General features: G+C 42.2%; 1 protein-coding gene across 2 annotated transcripts in view; it reads left to right on the plus strand.

The window, feature by feature from the left end:
- LOC148029579 (agamous-like MADS-box protein AGL11) overlaps nucleotides 1-19,113 on the plus strand; it is a 146,147-nt gene that overhangs the window by 108,622 nt on the left and 18,412 nt on the right. The gene's annotated exons all lie outside the window — the stretch shown is intronic.

The raw sequence follows: 19,113 nt of genomic DNA on the forward strand, positions 1-19,113 counted from the left end.
CCCCACGTAATCTTCTGGAAGTTAGAAGCTTCCAAAGGGGGGGCCTCCTTAACCCCCCTTTCTATACCTTATTATCCCTCCCCTCCCCCCCCCCCCCCCCCCCCGGGTTTTAAAATCCCTTAAGCCCCCTTTCACCCTCGTGCTTAACCCCTTTCCCTTCACGTTGGAGTCACTCCCCCCAAGAGCATGAAGGCCTTAAGGATCTTATTACTTTTTTTCCCCTGTATATAATCCCTAAAAGCCCTATCCCTTGGCTTCGAGATCACCCCCTCGGTGTTTTGTCCCTTGAAACCCCTTTCACCCCCATGTCGTAAAACCCTCGAAGGGCCTTACTTCTGCCTATTATTACCCCTCCCTTGGGATTTTAAAGTTCACTTAGGCTCCCTTTCCTTGGGCTCCCCTTCGTGTTTTTATAAACCCTTAAGCCCCTTTTTCGTGGATATTGGAATCACCCCTCCCCCCCCCCCCCCCCCCTCCCGTGCTTTAACCACCTATAAGCCCTTTTTATTGGGCTTTATAAGTCCCTTTTCCCCCAAAAAATACTAAGGCCTTTAAAGTTCTCATTACCCCCCTCCTCGTGGTTAAACCCCTTAGTCGTTCCTTGCCCTTTTCAAAATACCCTTGGGGCTTTGGTTTTTTCCCCCACTCAAAAAAGAGAAGAAGAGTATTGAAGTGCAAGGGAGCGACAGTGGAATTCCGAAAAGGAGTGTAAAGCTGCTTCCATGGTCGGAGGGACTACAATTGCGATGCCTCCTAATAAAGCTCAAGGCGTAGCCGTGGGAGGGTCATCTCCCGATATCCATATGGATATCTCACCCCAAACCCAGGTTTTCCTTCCTAATTTTTATTTGATATTGTTGTAATTCAATCATGTAAGGTTAATTGTTAGAAATAGGATATATTCTCGTCCTAGTTGTTCACGACGAAGGAACTTAGTCATCAATACATTTAAATGAAACATGCAAATTAAGAAAGCATAAAAGCATTTCTAGCAAATAGCTTATGCATTGAAATGAATTATAAGATTAGACTATTATCCATTGAAATAGTATACTTCGATTAAGCCTAGAATTATAAATTGCATCTCGTACTATTAATCCATATCCTCTTTGCAATGAATCATCATGGAAAGTGCAAGCATAAAATGATTCTTATGATGCATAAACTCTAGGAAAATATCGTTTGTCAACAGCATAAATTATTAAGTAAAATGTTGCTTGTTTAGCATGAATTTTGTTCGCAAAGTGTAGGAAGATTATTTGGAATTGACCTAACCGCAAATCGATAAATTTTAGGATTGAAAAATCAATTTACACATAGACAACGAATCATGTGGAAGTAATCTCAAAATTATCTTCTAGAGTTAACCAAATTGACATAAACTTAAAACACCTAAGCTGCGAAATACTCGTTGGAAATGAGTTAAATTCCAAGAAGTGTCTATACCTTAAATACTTGCCCACATTCATTGAATGTAGGGACAGTGAATTGTAATCGTAAAAGGAACTAGGGTTTGTCCCTAAGAATCTTACAAAGATGAAGCTAGGAAACCCTAGGTCTAACGACGTCAGCTTAAAGAACGTGAAACAGATTGTTTCATGACTCCATAGTCTCATAGTTCGATGCAGCACTTGCACAACAAGTGCGGAGTCATATGATCTTGTGATTGGATCACAAGGGAATTGTCAAGTTCTTACAATGAAGTTGGCATGTCCTTACGCAAGTTATCTTGCCAAAGGATGAATAATCATCCTAATTTAGTATCCTTCTTGAGTAAGAAAGATTGTTTGGAAACTAATGACCAACCGACAAACTTAAGGTTTGACCAAGTCAGGTTAATAGGGTACGCCCTAACCCAGGATATAGGGGATTTTTCCAAGTTGCAAGTTATCCTGGATCGAGTGCTGGACTCATTCGAAAGGAAGGATTCATTCCTTAGCAATTTGCCAACGACAAAAACGATCAATGGAGATGTTTGTGCTTGCTATAGATTTTAGAGCAGTGTTTGGCTTTGTTTGATCAATGAATTAAAAGGTAAATGGATATCTATACTTCAGGTTGAATTCCTAAAGGGAGAGGCAGCTTCAGTTACCCCTGACTACCTGCCTGACTCTAACCAAGGGGGTTGTTGACCGCGCCGGGATTGTGGACCGAACCCGCCGCAAGAGGTTTCTTCTTTGAGCGCTACTTGGAGCAGGAGGACGCTTGGGTGCCAGGGGGGCTCTGGCCGTAAATCCCTCGACTTCCAAATCCTGCACAAGAGGCTAACGTGACTCGGGATTGGATCTCGAGGCCCGCATACTAGTCTATGGGCAGAAACTTGGAATAGTGATACCTGTGGATTGCTGGATAGCCTTCAGGCAGATTGTCGACAAGCATACGAGCTGGACTCTTTGTATTTCAAAGATAAATATGATAACCTGTTAATAAGAAACTTGTCTGACATTGTTTTTCTATGTCAAGTAATAAGATTACGTGAAGGAACCAGTGCCTAATGGGTTAATTAAAGAAGCTGGTTGTTACATGTCCAACTAATGTGTTAGGTAATTAAATAACTAAAACAACCCGAGGAAAGTGCGTAGGATGGGCCATAGGACCGTCCTATGGATGGGTGGTCCCGGTTGGCCGGGAACTTTTCTCAAATCGCGATGGACAGCAGGAAGATCGTCAAAGAACACGAACAACAAAAGCGTTGACCTAGAGTTATGATTAAACCTGATTTATACTATTTTAGGGGATCGGAATGGGACTATGCCTTATGGTAAAGAGATTGAGCTTTGCATCCCTCTCGTTTCGCATTCTCCTTGAATCAACTGCAACGTGAATCGGCTTCGGACCTGGCGTTTCTGCGTAAAGTAGTTTGCTTGGGTCCGACGCTAGCTGCTGTTAGGAAATGACCAATCAGGAAAACCCTAATTCAGGTTGATCGTAAGTGGGAATGGCTGGAATACTTTCGCTACGTGGCAGACATGAAAAGCCCTAGATTGCAAACCCCGTAACATTCCATGGGAGTGCCGAGCGGAGCTTTCTAGATATCCTTTCCGATGGACTGCTAAGACGTGTCCTGGATGATGCTAGTGGACACGTTACACTTGAGGAGCTTTAAGAAGACATCAACACGTCTCCAAACCTCCATCTTTAGAAATGCAAGTTGTGGTGTGGTTGCAACGTTTGTCATTATCCCACACAGTTCTCTCCAATGCTCCCAAGTAATGCTCACCTGTTTTCCTGAATGGTTACTTAAAAATCGTCTAGCTTTTGGGCCTCGCATTGAGACATCAGCCAAGACATCTCTTGTTTTCCCTGAAAGTGTTGGATCTTTTCTTAAATGAACTTGACCTCCATGAAAACCCATTTTGGAGAGTAATGCCTTACATTTCTCAATACACTCATTAGATAAAGACAAAGGCTTAATTGAGTATGCATAGTGAAGATGCAATCTAAGAAGTTTATCAATAATTCTAATCCGTGCATGCAAAGTACATATATGAACATTAGTAAGAGGAATTGAAAGAATGGGATCCCATATATCTTCCTTGTTTTTTTAAAAACTTAGATCTATAGAGTCTCTAGTTGGGACTCTTCTTAGAGGGTGCAAGTTGCTCCAATTTTTAGACCTAACACTTTCCATGCAATAAATACAAGGATATTTTGCCTTTGCCCCATTACATATTCCAAGCATACATTTGATAGTTTTCAAGTCAGCGCTCATGTGCCATTCCACATTAAAATTACCAACCCCATCAACAACTAACATTTCTCCTTCACTTTGAGACTTAATAATGTTTGGAATACCTGTATGAGTAAACAACCATTTTAGTGTTTCATGATTCTCAATTGGTACCTGAGTTGCATCAACCCACCAAATCTCCATCTCAGACTGGAACTTATGCAATGGTGCTTAACCCCTACCATTGTTGTATTCCAATGCCCTGTTCATGATGTAAATGCTGACTCTTTCCATCTTTTGTCCTTTTTGAATCTGTGCTTCATTTAACTTCAAGGTAAACTTTAAAACACCGTGACATTCCTCCAACGTGAGTCTATACATGTGAACCATTGCAATCTGAACTCTTCTTAGATCAACCCATATATTGTTAAATACATTGTATTCAAAAGTAGATTTTCTTTTTGTCTTTTCATATGGCATAGATGCTTCAACATGAATGTATTCCCCGAAAACTTGTGGAATCTTACGATTCATGGCAGTCCTTGGAACTGATACTCCTAGGGCTCGAGGTAACCCAAATGCAGTTATTCTATTACATTTTAGTTTTTAAACCATAATCTTGAGATAGCCCAATAACCTTTTCAACTAATGCCCACAGTATCACATGTCTCTACAATTTCGTTTGGTTTTACTGTGTCCTTTAAATCCTTCACTAATTCTTTTAGAGTTAGACCTCTCAAATCCATATTTTGAGGTGACCTAAGAATCCTCAAAATATCATTCTTATTCATGGTCTCTTTTAAAAAACTAATTCTCTCCTCAATCTTACGAATATTTATACCCGACATGTTGGAGACATATTTTTTTGCAAGATTTAATCTTCTTTTCTTTGCTCTCTCACACAAGCTAGTTATATTTTTTAATGGTCTCTTTGTCTCTCTTAATCCTATTGGAGTTTTCTTTAAATGTGCTAACTTGTCTTGTAATGACTTATTAGCATTTTCCAAAACGTCAATCTTATTTGTTAGCTCCGAGATGCTTGTCTCTGCAATAAATAATGCTTTTCTCATTTCATTCATCTGAGCCATGTATGTGTAAGATGCAGAGTATAAGCTTTTACAATACCCAAGCATCCCATTATAACCTTCCCTAACATATCTCACATAGTCATGAATATTAAAAAAATTAGGAGGTTTACATGTTGAAGAATCCTTTGGATAAATATTTCCATCTACCCACAAATCTATATGTTTCTTTCCTTGATTTCGCAATTTGTTGGCCTCCATCTCATCTGTTACTACTCGACGATGTATACTTCTTCAAGATGAATAATTTGGATCTAGTTGGATGGTAAATTTGTATTTGCATGTGCTTGCATTTGTATCACTTGCAGAGGTGTTGCTAAGCATTTTAGTAGATCAACAATCGTAGTGATAAGAAAGTGAGCACAAAGAAGAGAATGGCGAAAGAGAATGGAGAAAGAGCATGTGAAAAGAAGACATGGGAGTAGACAAATGGCCATATAGGTGGACATTTCTCGAAAATACAAATTCTCCAAAGTTCCAAGACAAAAAAATGGCCAAAAAGGTGACACTGACATAAATTAAATTTGAGGGACAATTAATGGCTCAGCTCTTTGATGGATTCAATATTCTCTCATTAATCACATCTGAGCAACCAAATTTGGCGTTTTTATTCTTCCAAAATCTCAACTAATTAGCAACTTAATCATTTTCTTACAAGTGTCTTTTTTGAAGCGTTTTTGGCCCTAGTGTGATCTCCTTTGCTCAAGGAACTAATTCACAGAAAAACATTTAATGATTTAGGTTAAAAGCCTAGAGGGAGAGGCAAGAACAGTTACCTTTGATTGTTTGCCTGGCCCTGTCCAAGGGGGTTGTTAGCCGCGTTGGGTATATGGACCTAACCCGCCACGAGAGGTCTCTCCGTGGGTGCTGCTTGGAGTGGGAGGACACTTGGGTGCCAGGGGAGGCTCTGGCTATAAATCCCTTGCCTTTGGATCCCACACAAGAGGCCCATGTGACTCAAGATGGGATCTCGAGACCCGTGTACTAGTCTATGGGCGGAACTTAGAGCAACAATCTTGTAGATTGTTGGGATAGCCTTCGGGCATGATATTGGATGTACTCTAGAATTATGATAAATAAAGAACAGATATTTGAGAAAAATGAATTTTCTTGACATTTTTTTTGTGTCAATGTCTAAGTTACGTGAAGGAACCCGTGATTAATTTAATTAATTAAGGAAGTTGATTTTGCATGTCAAACATAATGTGGTAGATAATTAGATAACTAAAGCAAACTGCGGAAAGTGCGGTGGACATGACTTAGGTTTGTCCTATGGAAGGGTGGTCCCGGTTAGCTGGGAACTTTTCTCAAAAGACGAGATAACAAGACTATGAAGACCTAGCATCAGTAGGGTTGGAATCCTGATTTATGTTATTTTAGGAGAAAGGAATGGGACTATGCCTTATGGAAGAGGGGTTGAGCTTCGCATCCCTCTCGTTTCTCATTCTCCATAAACCAAGTGCGGCATGAATCCGCTTCGACTCTATGTTCCTACGCAAAGTGGTTCATCTAGAGCTCAACGCTAGCTTCTTCCTAGAGACCTTGCTGATAGGAAAGGAATCCTGACCTCAGGTCGATCCTAAGTGGGAATGGTCGGACACTTCCACTTGGGGCAGACTCGAAAAGACCTAGATTGCAAACCCTGTGACATTCCTTGCGAGTGCCAGGCAGCGCTTTCTAAAGTCTCTTCTCGATGGGCTGCTAAGACGTGTCCCTTAAGCAGATGACCGGACACGTTATAGTTGGTATCAAAGCAAACCAACGGGATCTAAGATTACAAGGGAACTTAATGGAGGAAAATAAAAGAAATAAGGGGACATTCAAGGAAAGGTGAGTGGAATACAGCAGTGTTTTCTTTCAAAAACATTTCTTTACTCACTTATGGATGCTGGGTTGCAGAGTCACGAAGCATGGAGCAAGTTCTTGGTGTTCCAGGTCATGTTCATGAATGCAATGCGTATTTCGGATTATCGTCAGAGGCTAGGCATGATGAATATTCTGGACCGCATCTATAATCCTTCACCCCTGTATGAGGAACGGAGATGGATGGGAGAATCAAGAATATAGTACATAGCAGCCCACTGACTCACATACCTTCAGACCAACTTGAAGAAAATCAAGTGGATGGAGGATTTAGAGATCGTGAAGCTATTCATCTTTGTCGAAGCTCACACAAACACAACTTTGCATGTTAGCGGTCGGCAAGTCAAGCAGAACAAGTACGTGTATGAAGAACTAAGCCGGGTGATCCCTGCTGACAGGATCAAAGTGTTAGGGTGCTATGAGAAGAATGGGTATCAAAGGAAGGGATATCCTAAGCTTCCTATGACTTATCGATTCCTGAAAATCCATGACCCCACTCCATATTATTATTTCGTCCTTGTAACCAATTGTAACACAATCCTATTTTCCCCAAACTGATGTATCAATCAGCTGTCCTACGTTTCCAAAATATAATGTACTCAAAGGTTTATGCCCTCATAAATGAATAAGACTTTTTACTATTGTCTATCTTGATCGTAAAATGTTAGCTAAGGTGTTAAAAAATTAAATCACTTGGCTAAAATCTGTGCTAATCGTATTAACGTAACATGGGGAACATTTGAGAAGATGTTAACATAAAGAATCTTATTGTCCAGACACAACCCCAAGCACACGTTCCAAGTCTGACTCCTGTCCTAAGTATAGCTGTGGTTCAAGAAAAGAAGTTCCTACTCAAACAAATTAAGCCACCCAAGTTTGATGGCAAGGGAAGGACTATTCAAGCTGATGTCGAGATCTCAATTGAGTCCATGGAGGACTATTTTGAGGCAGCAGGAACTGTACCTGCTAACCAAGCCATGCTCGCAAACTTAAGCTTACAGGTGAATCGAGACTTTGGTGGAAACAATGGTGCAGAGACCAAGCGATCTCGGAGGGGACAATCACTTGGGAGAAGCTTAAGGAAGCTATGCAAGGGAGGTATCTGCCACCTGCCTAGCGCACACAAAAGATGAATGAATTCTATGACTTGAAGCAGCTAGGATTATCCCTCGATGCATATTATTCAAAGTTCATTTCACTCCTAAAGTACCCACCTCCAATGGATATGACACAACAGGTATCAAAATTTTGTGCTAGGTTGAATCCACCCATAAACACCCGATTGGAATCAATGCGCCCAACGGACCTACAAGATGCACTCATTCGAGCTCCTCCAATAATACAGGAAGTGCAGGCCAAACCAAGGAACAACAGGACTTGGCCTTACAGAGATCAGAATAAGGGTATGTCTAGGGCTCAGACTAAGAGAGCGCAGGGTCAAAATCAAGGCCAAAGGAAGAAAGCTAGGGCCAATGCTCTCAACAACTTTGTTCCTACACAAAGTAATGACCGCAACCCACGTTGCTTCCATTACAACGAACTCGGACACTTCAAGAGGCAATGTCCCAAGCTTAGCAGAGGACATCGCCAAGGGCAATTCCAAGGTCAAAATGGAGCCGCTCATGGCCAAGGAACCACCCTCATGGTCAGAGGGAGAACCTCTAGTGTTTCCAACAAGGAGCTGGACGTTGAAGAAGATCCATCCATGGATGTTGACATTGAGAGGGCAACAATTTATGCCGCTCTTCACAAGAAGGGTTCGAATCACCAATTCTCGATGATCCAAACTGCATCAGATTATCAAGGCAAAAGCTTCAAAACCCTGATTGACTGTGGCAGTACACATTCCTTCATTTCACCAATCTGTGCAAAAAGATTAGGGATAGCCACAATGGATGCACCTACTTTACGTATGGAATTAGCAAATGGTCATGAGGTCACTTGTACCAGGCAAACTGCTAAGGTGAAATTCCTACCAGGTGGGAAGCCAACTTTAGTGAGATTCAAGGTAATGAACCTAGGTATCCATAAATGTGGAATGGATTGGCTAATAGCCAATGATGCCCACATCCACTATGGGAAGGGCCAAGTCTCCTTTTGAAATTTTGAAGGGGAACTAGTCACGACTCAAGGAGAGGCTGGTAAGCCAAAAATACAGCTAGCAAAAGCAACACAAATAATAAAAGGTGTTAGAAAGGGCATGCCTGTCTATTTGATTAAACTGAGTAAGCTAGATCAGAATCAGGAATCTGGGGAAGAACCTTCATGGTTGAAGGAATACGCAGATGTATTTCCCGAAGATCTGACAGAACTTCCTCCTGAAAGAAAAGTCGACCACGAAATCAAACTAGCACCAGGAGCTACACCGATCGCAAAGAGCTCATATAAGATGTCCATTCCAGAAGCTATTGAACTGAAAGAGCAACTCAAGCAACCGTTAGACTAAGGCTACATCCATCCTAGCAATTCACCATGGGGAGCCCTAGTGCTGTTCCAAAAGAAGAAAGATGGACCAAGGCTACATCCGTCCTAGTAGTTCGACTGATGGTCTGAACCTTAAAAGGTCCTAGCCCCCGAAACTTCAACTTTTTATTATGTCCTTTGACTAAGTATATGTAATATTTCTATTGAAAAATATTACTAGCCCGTGTGAGACTCATGCAAATGACAATTCCGGCATTGAAGTTACGGACGGTGTGATCCTTAAATTGTACATGACGTATCATGACTCTCCATTGGCCAAACAGGACCAAGGTTTAAAAACCTGCATAACCACAAGTAAACATCCTCTTGGGAGGAGGTCAAAAGGATAATGTTAGATCTATTGCAATTTTTTTTTTTAGATTACCTTTCCCCAGCCGAAGTGTGGCTAAGGGAAGGGGATGGGTTGACTATGGGAACTTGAGAGGTGGAGGGGAGGATAGCCATGAGAGGCACCATGTGGGAAGGAGCTCTCCCCCCCTTGTCCTATATAAAGCCCCTCTAAGGGGTGGAGGAAGGTAGAGGATAGAGGATTCTATGTGTGAGGAGGAGAGAGATAATGCTGCCATTATAGGCCGTGACGTGACTGTGGGAGCTTCCATTGTAGGGCTGAAAGAGGGGAGAGCTGAAGTCGTTGCGCCGTGAGGAAGAGAGGGAGCCGCTAGCCATTGTCTGGATACGCTGCCGCCTGAAGATTGTGGCCGCCATCAAGCTCCCATCCTCTTCCCTCCACGCCATGTGCTACAGCCCAAAAGCTTCCAAGAAGCTTCTAAGGGGTCTCTCCAAGTCCCCCCCCTTCTCGTGGATTCACACTAGCCGGTTTTAAACCCCCCTTTTTTCCCATTGAATCTCCTTAAGTCCACTTTACGCCCCCCCCCCCCGTTTTCTTTTAAACCCCTTCACATGGATTCCCCACACAAGTCCTTTTAAGCCATTTTACCCCTTCCCGTGAAGGCCATTTTACATCCGGAATTTTCAAGTCTCCTTTCCCTTGCATCCCCCAAAAGCCATTTTCCCTAGTTGTAAAGTCCTACCCGTGGAGTCCCTATTAAGTCCATTGTAACCCGAAATTTAAAGGCTTTTTTCATTGCATCCGTCACAAGGCCAATTATACTTGCCAGGTTTAAGGGCTTTCCCATTGTACCCTCCTAAAGATAACTTTTCTTTCCTCTGAGCTTCGAGGAGGAAGCCTATAAGGCTTCCCCATTAGATCCTCAAATAAGCCCATCACGGTTTTGAAGAAGAGGGGTCTCTAATCCACTTTCCACTCGAAATCCCCCATAAACCCATCTCTAATTTTTCACCTCGCACTCCCTCTCCATAAAGATCTTTATTCCTGGAACTTCTACGAAAGGAAGGGAAAGTTCATAAGTCCCCATTTCCAAAGTCCAATTCCGCAAGCTGGTACTTCGGACAAGGAAGTCATATCTCAAAGGGAATTGCACGTATGAGGGAGACGGGCCAAGATCATAAGTCTGCGGCCAAGGCAAGAAGGTTGAATTCACGATGGCCCCTAAAAAGGCACAAGGCGCAACGGTAGGAGGATCATCTCCTAACATTCATGTGGACATTTCACCGAATCCACAAGTCCAGGTTTTCTTCCTATTTTTGATTTACATCGAAATATTGCAATTATGCATGATCAATTCATGGAAGTAAAATGCACTTTTGCGATTGAAATACATTGGCTATTTTAAAGGAAATAACTCGCAATTAAAGAATCGGTCATTTGTATTTCTCAATGAAACGAACGAAAAAAGAACATAAGATGTCTATGCATTCTTAGCAAGTTGTTTTTATAGATTGGAAAGTAACGAATCTAGATCAACCAATGACCATCATTACAAAGTCGAAATTATTGTAGTACACTTAGATTATGCATGGAAAGATTAAATCGCATGTTGCATTATTAGACATCTCTTTCTTTGCAATGATTCATTAAAGAAGGTTGCTAACAACCGTAGGAATTTGCAAGGCATGGAAATTATTCTAGAGCTGCATGAAGTAGGTTAACTCTAGTCAATTGGCATAAATCTCATTCAACTACATAGTAGTTAGGAAATGTTGCGTAATGCTCAATCAGATATGAATATTTCATTCAGAAATGAAGTTAGGGAAAGACTGCATGGTTTGTTTAACATAGAACCCTAAAAGCTTAGTAGCATGAGTCGTGAATGCATGTCCTAGTATGATCAATGGAAGCTATGCGAATTTTAATAGGTGCTTGGTCTTAACAAGAAAAGTTAGGGATTGAGAATCTAGAGGAAATGAATCGCATGCTTACATGAATTATGACGTAATACTACTAGTTTTTTTCCCCTCTTTGATCAAGACAATATCTTTAGGAATAGACAAGTACATTATTTTACCCTAAACACCTAAACTGCAAAGGACTCGCTTAGGAATGGTTAAATCGATGAAACATATCCCAAGTGCTAACTAGGGTTTAGTACGTTGAGCACGTGACCTAGACGCACTTATTGCCAAGTTGAAACTCTCATACCCTAAAGACCTGCCCACATTCACAGAATGTAGGGACAATAGGACATACTTGCAAGAAATGATCCAAGGTTTCTACCCTAAGGATCGCTCGCTAAAAATATGAAACTCGGTTTGATATGGAACCCTAGGATCGACGATGTCGGTCTAGTGTAATCAGGAACGGATTGGATATGAAGACACCCTAACCCTGTTTCCTATCTAATCATGATTCCATGATTAGAAGACACCGTTTGATGGGTAAAATAGTCCCATGGATTAGATGTGACACTTGTACAACAAATTGCAGAGTTGCATGATCTTGTGGTTTGACCACAAGACAATGACCAATTCCTCGAAATGAGATTGGCAGATTCTTGCGCAAGTTTATCTTGCAAGAGGATGAGTAGTCGTCCTGATATAGTGCCTTTCTTGGGAAAAGTGACCAAGATAAGGGGATTAGATATTTACTTGGAAGCAAAGGACCAATCAATAATTTGGAGCAATATATTTTCTGTTAATAGAACTTAAGGTATTGGTTAAGTTGGGTTAATAGGATACCGCCCTAACCCAAGGACATAGGGTTTAACAAACAATCCCTTGGGGATCTTGCCAAGTCGCAATTGATCCCGGATCGAATGCTGGATGCATTCGGAGAGAAGGATTCACTCCTTAGCATTTGGCCAAATTAAAGACCACTGGAAATGATTGTGCTTGTAACAGTTTAGAGAGCACTGTTTGCTTTGTTTGCTCAAGGAATTAAAGGATGAAAAGATATCTAATGCTTCAGGTTGAAGGCCTAAAGGGAGAGGCAGCCTCAGTTACCTCGGACCGTCTGCCTGACCCTAACCAAGGCGGTTGTTAGCCACGCCGCGAAGGTGGACCGAACCCGCCGCATGAGGTATCTCTGTTGAGTGCTACTTGGAGCAGGAGGACGCTTGGGTGCCAAGGGGAGCTCTGGCTGTAAATCCCTCGCCTTCCGGGACCTGCACAAGAGGCCAACGTGCCTTGGGATTGGATCTCGAGGCCCGCATACTAGTCTATAGGCCGAATCTTGGATTAGTAATCCCTATGGATTGCTGGATAGCCTTCAGGTAGATTATGGATAAGCCTACGGGCTGGACTTTATAAATGTATTCCAAAGGTAAATATGATAACCTGTTAAAAAGGAACTTGTTTGACACTTTTTTTCTATGTCAAGTGCTAAGATTACACGAAGGAACCAGTGCCTAACGGCCTAATTAAGGAAGCTGCTTGATGCATGTCCAACTAAATGTGGTAGGTAATTAGACAACTAAAACAACCTGAGGAAAGTGCGATGGATGTAGTCATGGGTCCGTAATATGGATGGGTGGTCCCGGTTGGCCTGGAACTTTTCTCAATCATAATGGATAGCAAGGATATCATTTCAAAGGAAATGAATAGCAAGGGCACTAACCTAGAGTCTAGGTGATAATAATCTCGGATTTATGCTGTTTTGGGGGAACGGAATGGGACTATGCCTTATGGCAGAGAGGTCGAGCCTTGCATCCCTCTCGTTTCCCATTCTCCTTGAACCAAGTGTAGCGTGAATCTGCTTCGGCCCTGGCGTTTTTGCGTAAAGTAGTTTGCTTGGGGTTCAACGCTAGTTGTCGTTAGGAAATGACCACTAGGGAAAACCCTGATTCAGGTCGGTCCTAAGTTGGAATGGCCAGAATACTTCCGTTACGTGGCAGGCGCAGAAAGTCCTAGATCACAAACCCCATGAAATTCCATGGGAGTGTTGGTCGGAGCTTTCTAGACCTCCTTTCCGATGGATTGCTAAGACGTGTCCTGAAGGAAACAAGTGGACACGTTACAGTATAGTAGTACTAAGTCACCCTTTTTGAAGCTGCCCTGCTTGATATGCTTCTCAAACCAGTTTTTGCATCTTGCCTTCTCACATATGAGCGTGTGGCTAGAGGTCGAGTTTGCGTTAAGCGATCGAGGTCAATCAAGCGTTCTATCCATGCCCCCTTTCCATCCCATCTTTCTTGAAGGGCAATCCTGAGGCTTGGTACGATGAATTCCAAGGGGAGGATTGCCTCTGTGCCATATGTCAATCTAAAGGGGGTCTATCCCACAATTGTATTGTAAGCCTTGCGGTAGGCCCATAAGGCCGCCATCAACTTATTATCCTAATCACTGTGTGAAGCCGAGACGACTTTAGTCAGGACGTTGATTAAGATTTATTTGTTGATTTGACTTGACCATTTTCCTGTGGGTACTAAGGCAAGGATTTCTAATAGATGAGTAGGAAAGAGGATAGGAGGTGAGCTATCACTTTGTTGATGAAGTGGGTGCCTTGGTCCATAACTAGTTTGATGGGGCAGCATAATCATGAGATCACTTGCTCCCATAGGAACTTAGCGGTGTTCTGAGTGCCATTCTTTCTTTTAGCTCACATTTATGTCCATTTTGTTAGATAATCGGTAGCCATAATAATGTATTTGGCTTGTGAATATTGTGCTACAAGACTAATGGGTCGGATGAAGTCAATCCCCTATTTCTCGAAGGGTTGTCATGTGATAATTAGGGCTAGCTCCATGTGATCCTTACGAATCAGGACTTTGGTCCTTTGGCATTCATCGTAGTGTTTCACGAAGCATATAGCATCTCGGAAAAGGGTAGGCCACCACAACTAGGAGTGCAGTATTTTGCTAGCTATCGCTTCTTCACAATGTCCTCCGATGATTCCATGATGTGCCTCTGTTAGCACATCATGCATTTCATGTTCACAAACACATATGCGCAGTAATCTGTCTTGTTCCGGCCTGTAAAGTTGGCCTGCTATTAACTGGTATGGTTGGATCTTTAGGATGACCTACCTAAGTCGAGCTTTATCTATTGGTCGTTCTAACTATCCATACTCAAGCATTTAAAACTATGTCATCTGCCCAATATAGCATCAGATCAGCTTTAGACAAATCTTTTTCATTGGATAAGCAGAATAGGTGTGCGTCTAGCAATTCATCCACAATTCCTTGGCCAGCCACTTCTCCTGTGGGGATACGAGACAGATGGTTAGCCATGTAGTGTTGCTTCCCTTTACGCACTACCATGGAGAATTCAAATTCCAAAAGTAGAAGAAGCCATCTAGCAATGTGCCCTATAGCCCATGGTTTATTAACTAATGGTCAACAAAGAAGGTAAAATGCGCAGCCAAAAGATAGTGTTGAAATTTCTTTATAGCAATCACCATGGCTAGGCCTTCTCTCTCCATTTGTGAGTAATTTGTTTCAGTCTCACTGGGTTGTCTATTAGCAATGCTCACTGGATAATCGAGGTTGTGCTACCAAATTGGCACAATATACCTCCTACGGTAAATTTTGAAGCATTGATGTGCACGTGGAACATGACTGTCCAATCTCGAGCTCGTAGTAGTATCAAAGCGGTGGTAAGGGCCTTTTTTAGTTTCACATATGTGTGTTGGCACTCCATAGTCCATTCGAATATAATCAATAGCTTGTATAGAAGCATAGCAATCAATGCGTAGTTTAACATAAAGCATCGATAGTACCTAGTGTGTCCTAAGAAGCATTGAACACCCTTGTAATCGGTTGGGGATGAGAGGTCAACAATGACCTTGATCTTCAAGAAATTTGTGGCAATGCCATTCTTTGACACCACGTGTCCTAGGATACATCTATGCTTCACCCAGAACTGGCATTTCAAGGGGTTCAATGAAAGGCGGTATAGTCGACATCGTTCAAAGATGGCTTGGAGCCTATTTCAGTTCCTACCAAGTAGAGTGAACGCACAAGTCATCCACCAAGACTTCCAACTCCTTTCTTAGCATGTCCTTGAATATTGTACACATCACCCATTGGAAAGTGGCTGGTGCACTAGTCAATCCAGAAGGCATTTCCATGTAGGCAAAGACTACCCATTGAGTGGCAAATGCTATCTTATGCCTATTGTTAGGATGCACTTGTACCTGATTGTATCCTGAGAAGCCGTCCAAGAAACTGTGGGCCTCTTTGCTAGCCACTCTCTCTAACATGTGCTCGGTGTATGGCAGTGGGTAATTATCCCTTTTTGTAGCTACATTTACCTTCTTGCAATTGACACACACTCAAATCTTTGCATTTTCTTTAGGACGATGACTATGGGCGAGACCTAGTCCATGTGTTCAATTTCGTAGATGAATCATGCTCTAATTAGCTTGTCAATTTCTTCCTTGATAGTATGGGCATGCTTTGGATTCATGGGGTACGGTTGCTACTTGGTAGGCATTGCATCAGGTATCATGGGTATGTTGTGAGTCACCACACTTAGGTCTACTCCTTTAAGCTCTTCTAGGGACCAAGCAAAGACGTCTATGTACTCTCGCATGAGAGCAACAAGATTTGCTTCATCTTGCTCTACAAAGTCATCTACTATAAAGACAGGTCGTGGGGTCTCCCCTTCCCTGGCTAAATTGGCCTCCTTGACCTTGGCGAGTCCTTTGATTAGTTCGCTTGCCTGCCCCTATCGTTTGGCTCTTAGCAGAATCACCACTCTATCTTCCTTTTTGAAGTTTGTGAATAGTTTTGGCAGGTCTTGCGGTTTTTTTTGTTCGTCCCCTCGCGTTTCCTGGTTCCACACTTGTCGTTCCTCTTTTAATTGTCAACGTCGTAGGTGGATGGGTAAGTCCCCGCAATGTTAGACTCAATATTTGAGTTTCTACGTCGTGCTCAGGAAAGTCCATGATAATTGGCTCATTTGATTCTTTGAACCAACATTTTATCTCTAGCCATAGCATTGGATGCTGCCTAAGTAGGTCGCCCAAGCTTAGAGTTACAGGGGTGGTTACCAGTGTATTGAGGAGGTTGCTAGTCCCTTGCCTCTCTCCTAAGTTTACCGTTCTTGGCCAATGGCCTAGACTAGTTTGCTGGCCTAGAGCATTTAGGATTTTTCTAGGTGGCCCTGCTTGTAGTGCCATCGTTTCCCTCGATTTCGGTTGTGGGAGAGAGATTGGTATGCTTAGGCTTGAGAGATCATCAATCTCGTCTTCTAGTATGGGCTCAACATCCTTTAGGTGTTCCTGGACCTCTTCACCCACTATTTCACCTTCTTGATGGCTTTGAGTTGCTTCAAAGAGGGCCCTTGCACTTCCACCCTTAAAGGGGATCCCTCCTTATGTTGAAGTTTTTCACCCACCATTTACTCTTTGGGGATGGCTACCTTTGAGTAGTAATTTCTCTTCTTGATACCCTGGACCTTTTTGTACCACCTAGATTGAGGCCTTAGAGTTTAGCTACGACCTAGTAGTGAGACCTTCAAGTTCCTTCTAGCATGGAGTTACAGAGCTAGTGGCTTCTCTCTCAAGGTGGAATCTGGTTCTATAGTTCATCATGTCTACTATTCCTTATTACAAGTTACCTTTCATGTGGAAATCTTGGATCTGAAGGATCCTTTACATCTTCTCATTATCTCTCTTCATTCCCCTTTCTTCATCCCTTTTTGGGCATAATAGGAAGCATTAAGAAACCACTTCTTCTATTTATCCACCTTAGTTAGGGTTTTGCACCAATAGTCCCATAAAGATTGGTGCCCTCTTTCTGGGTACTTTATCAGTGGTATCCACTCAGTGATGCACCACCCTAGACAGATAAGATCTATAAATAGGTTGCCTCTCCATTCATTCTACACATCTCTTTAGTCATTCTCCACCACTCTTCTTTCGTCACTAGACACCCTTCCCTTCCCTCTCTTCTTTCGTCACTAGACACCCTTCCCTTCTCTCTCCATCCCTTTCAATACCCTCACACCCCTTTTGGTGAACATTATAGCTTGTGATTCATGGCTATCTTCCACTATCTTCTCCCTTTGTTTCATGCACCCTATTTCAATAACATTAGGCCTTGCATTTGGAGCATCTTCTACTTGGTGCCACTATCCCTCTACTTCGCATTAGCACCCTTCTCCTTCAAGTTCCACCTTCATGTGCATTTTTCAATCTAGAGGGTTTTCCCCTGCTTGATGTAATCATCCCCATCTTTGCATTAGCATTCTACACCTTGGTGTCAACCTTTTAGCACCTGGCATTAGGTTTGTAGCCTCTATTGCTTGCGTTTTTCAATCAAGAGACTCTTTCACCTTTGTATTTTCATCTCCTAGGCTTCTTGTGCCATCCTCCCCTAGGGTTTTGTTGCTTGCCCCATCCTTCGGCATCCGAGGGGACTGCGCTTCTCTCCCTCTATAGTTGCTTATCATCTTCTTTCTCCTTGATAGCATCTAAGCACTACATTTCACTCCTCAATAATCGTCCTTCATCTTCAAGTTACTTTGATAGCCCATTGTCCAAAGGACTACATTTTGCTCCCTTCAATGTGCAGATTCCCTATAGGTGTTGTCACCTTATTCAGATTGGACAAGGCAAGCGTCTTTTGAGCTTTGGACTTTTATTCACATAGCATGATTTAGTGCTTCATCATCTCGTGTTTTTGAGTTTCTCTTATCGCCCAATGCTTGCCGTACAGTGCAAACCTTACTATCTCCCTACATCATCACATAATTTTAACAACACCTACCTACAACTAGCATACTTACAAAACCAATAGATTAGTAAGTCAATGAAGCACTATTTGACTTAGTGGCCACTTTTTTTAATGTTATATCTTATCTATAGTTTGTGTACATTGTATAGTGTACGCAAGGAGGAAAACCCAAAAAGAAAATGTTTGGTCTCTGTATCTCTTCTTGTGTTATTGAGCAAGCTTGTTCTTACATGTATTGTGTGTGCTCGTGCAATAGCTCAAGCAAGTCCCCCCACCACGTGATTTGTGATAGGATTTTGGCAATGGACCAGGAGGGTGCAACACAAAGCTATAAAACCTCAAGTTAAAGATTTATGGTGATGACCTCATTATGGTTCATGTCAATTCTTGATGTTACCACAGCTCAAGATTTGCAACCTAGAGCTTTGATCAAGGATGTGCCTTCTTTACACAAACATGCATAGGGGGTGGGGGAACAATAGTGTGTATGTGACATGGGATTGTGATATGTACAACATGACTTTCACTCCATGGAGATTTCCCTTGAGGTGCATTTCTTGAAAAGTAATAAGAGTCCTTACAAGAAATATGATGTTTTTTGGAACATAGATATGGAGTATGCATATTTTGTAGCTATCTAGGTAGTTTATTACTCTTCAAAAGGGGTGCTCAACCCCTACTATGGGAGATGACTCAGGATTTGGTTTATGTTAGCCCTAGCGTGGGAGATGACCAAGATTTGCTTTGTGCTAGCAATGGAGTGTTAGAGTTGGAGAACAGGGTGTATGCATTGGAGATGGGATGGCAACATACAAATGTGGTTTGCAATTTGGTTGTTTCCACTCAATGGTCCAAAGGATTCTTGGTGGTATCTAGTTTTTCATGTTACATGGATGGAGCTCTTGGGTCTTCAATTGCTTGGACAAATGCAAGTAGTGGAGCTACTTATCTGGGGTGATTGGGCACTTTGGATGATAATTTGGTATGGTAGATACTAATGGTGTCTATGATGAGTACTAAAAAGTAAGGACACTTT

The sequence above is a fragment of the Lygodium microphyllum genome, chromosome 11, assembly GCF_053477565.2.
Source record: "Lygodium microphyllum isolate KBCC chromosome 11, Lygodium_microphyllum_v1.1.10, whole genome shotgun sequence".
NCBI lineage: Eukaryota > Viridiplantae > Streptophyta > Polypodiopsida > Schizaeales > Lygodiaceae > Lygodium > Lygodium microphyllum.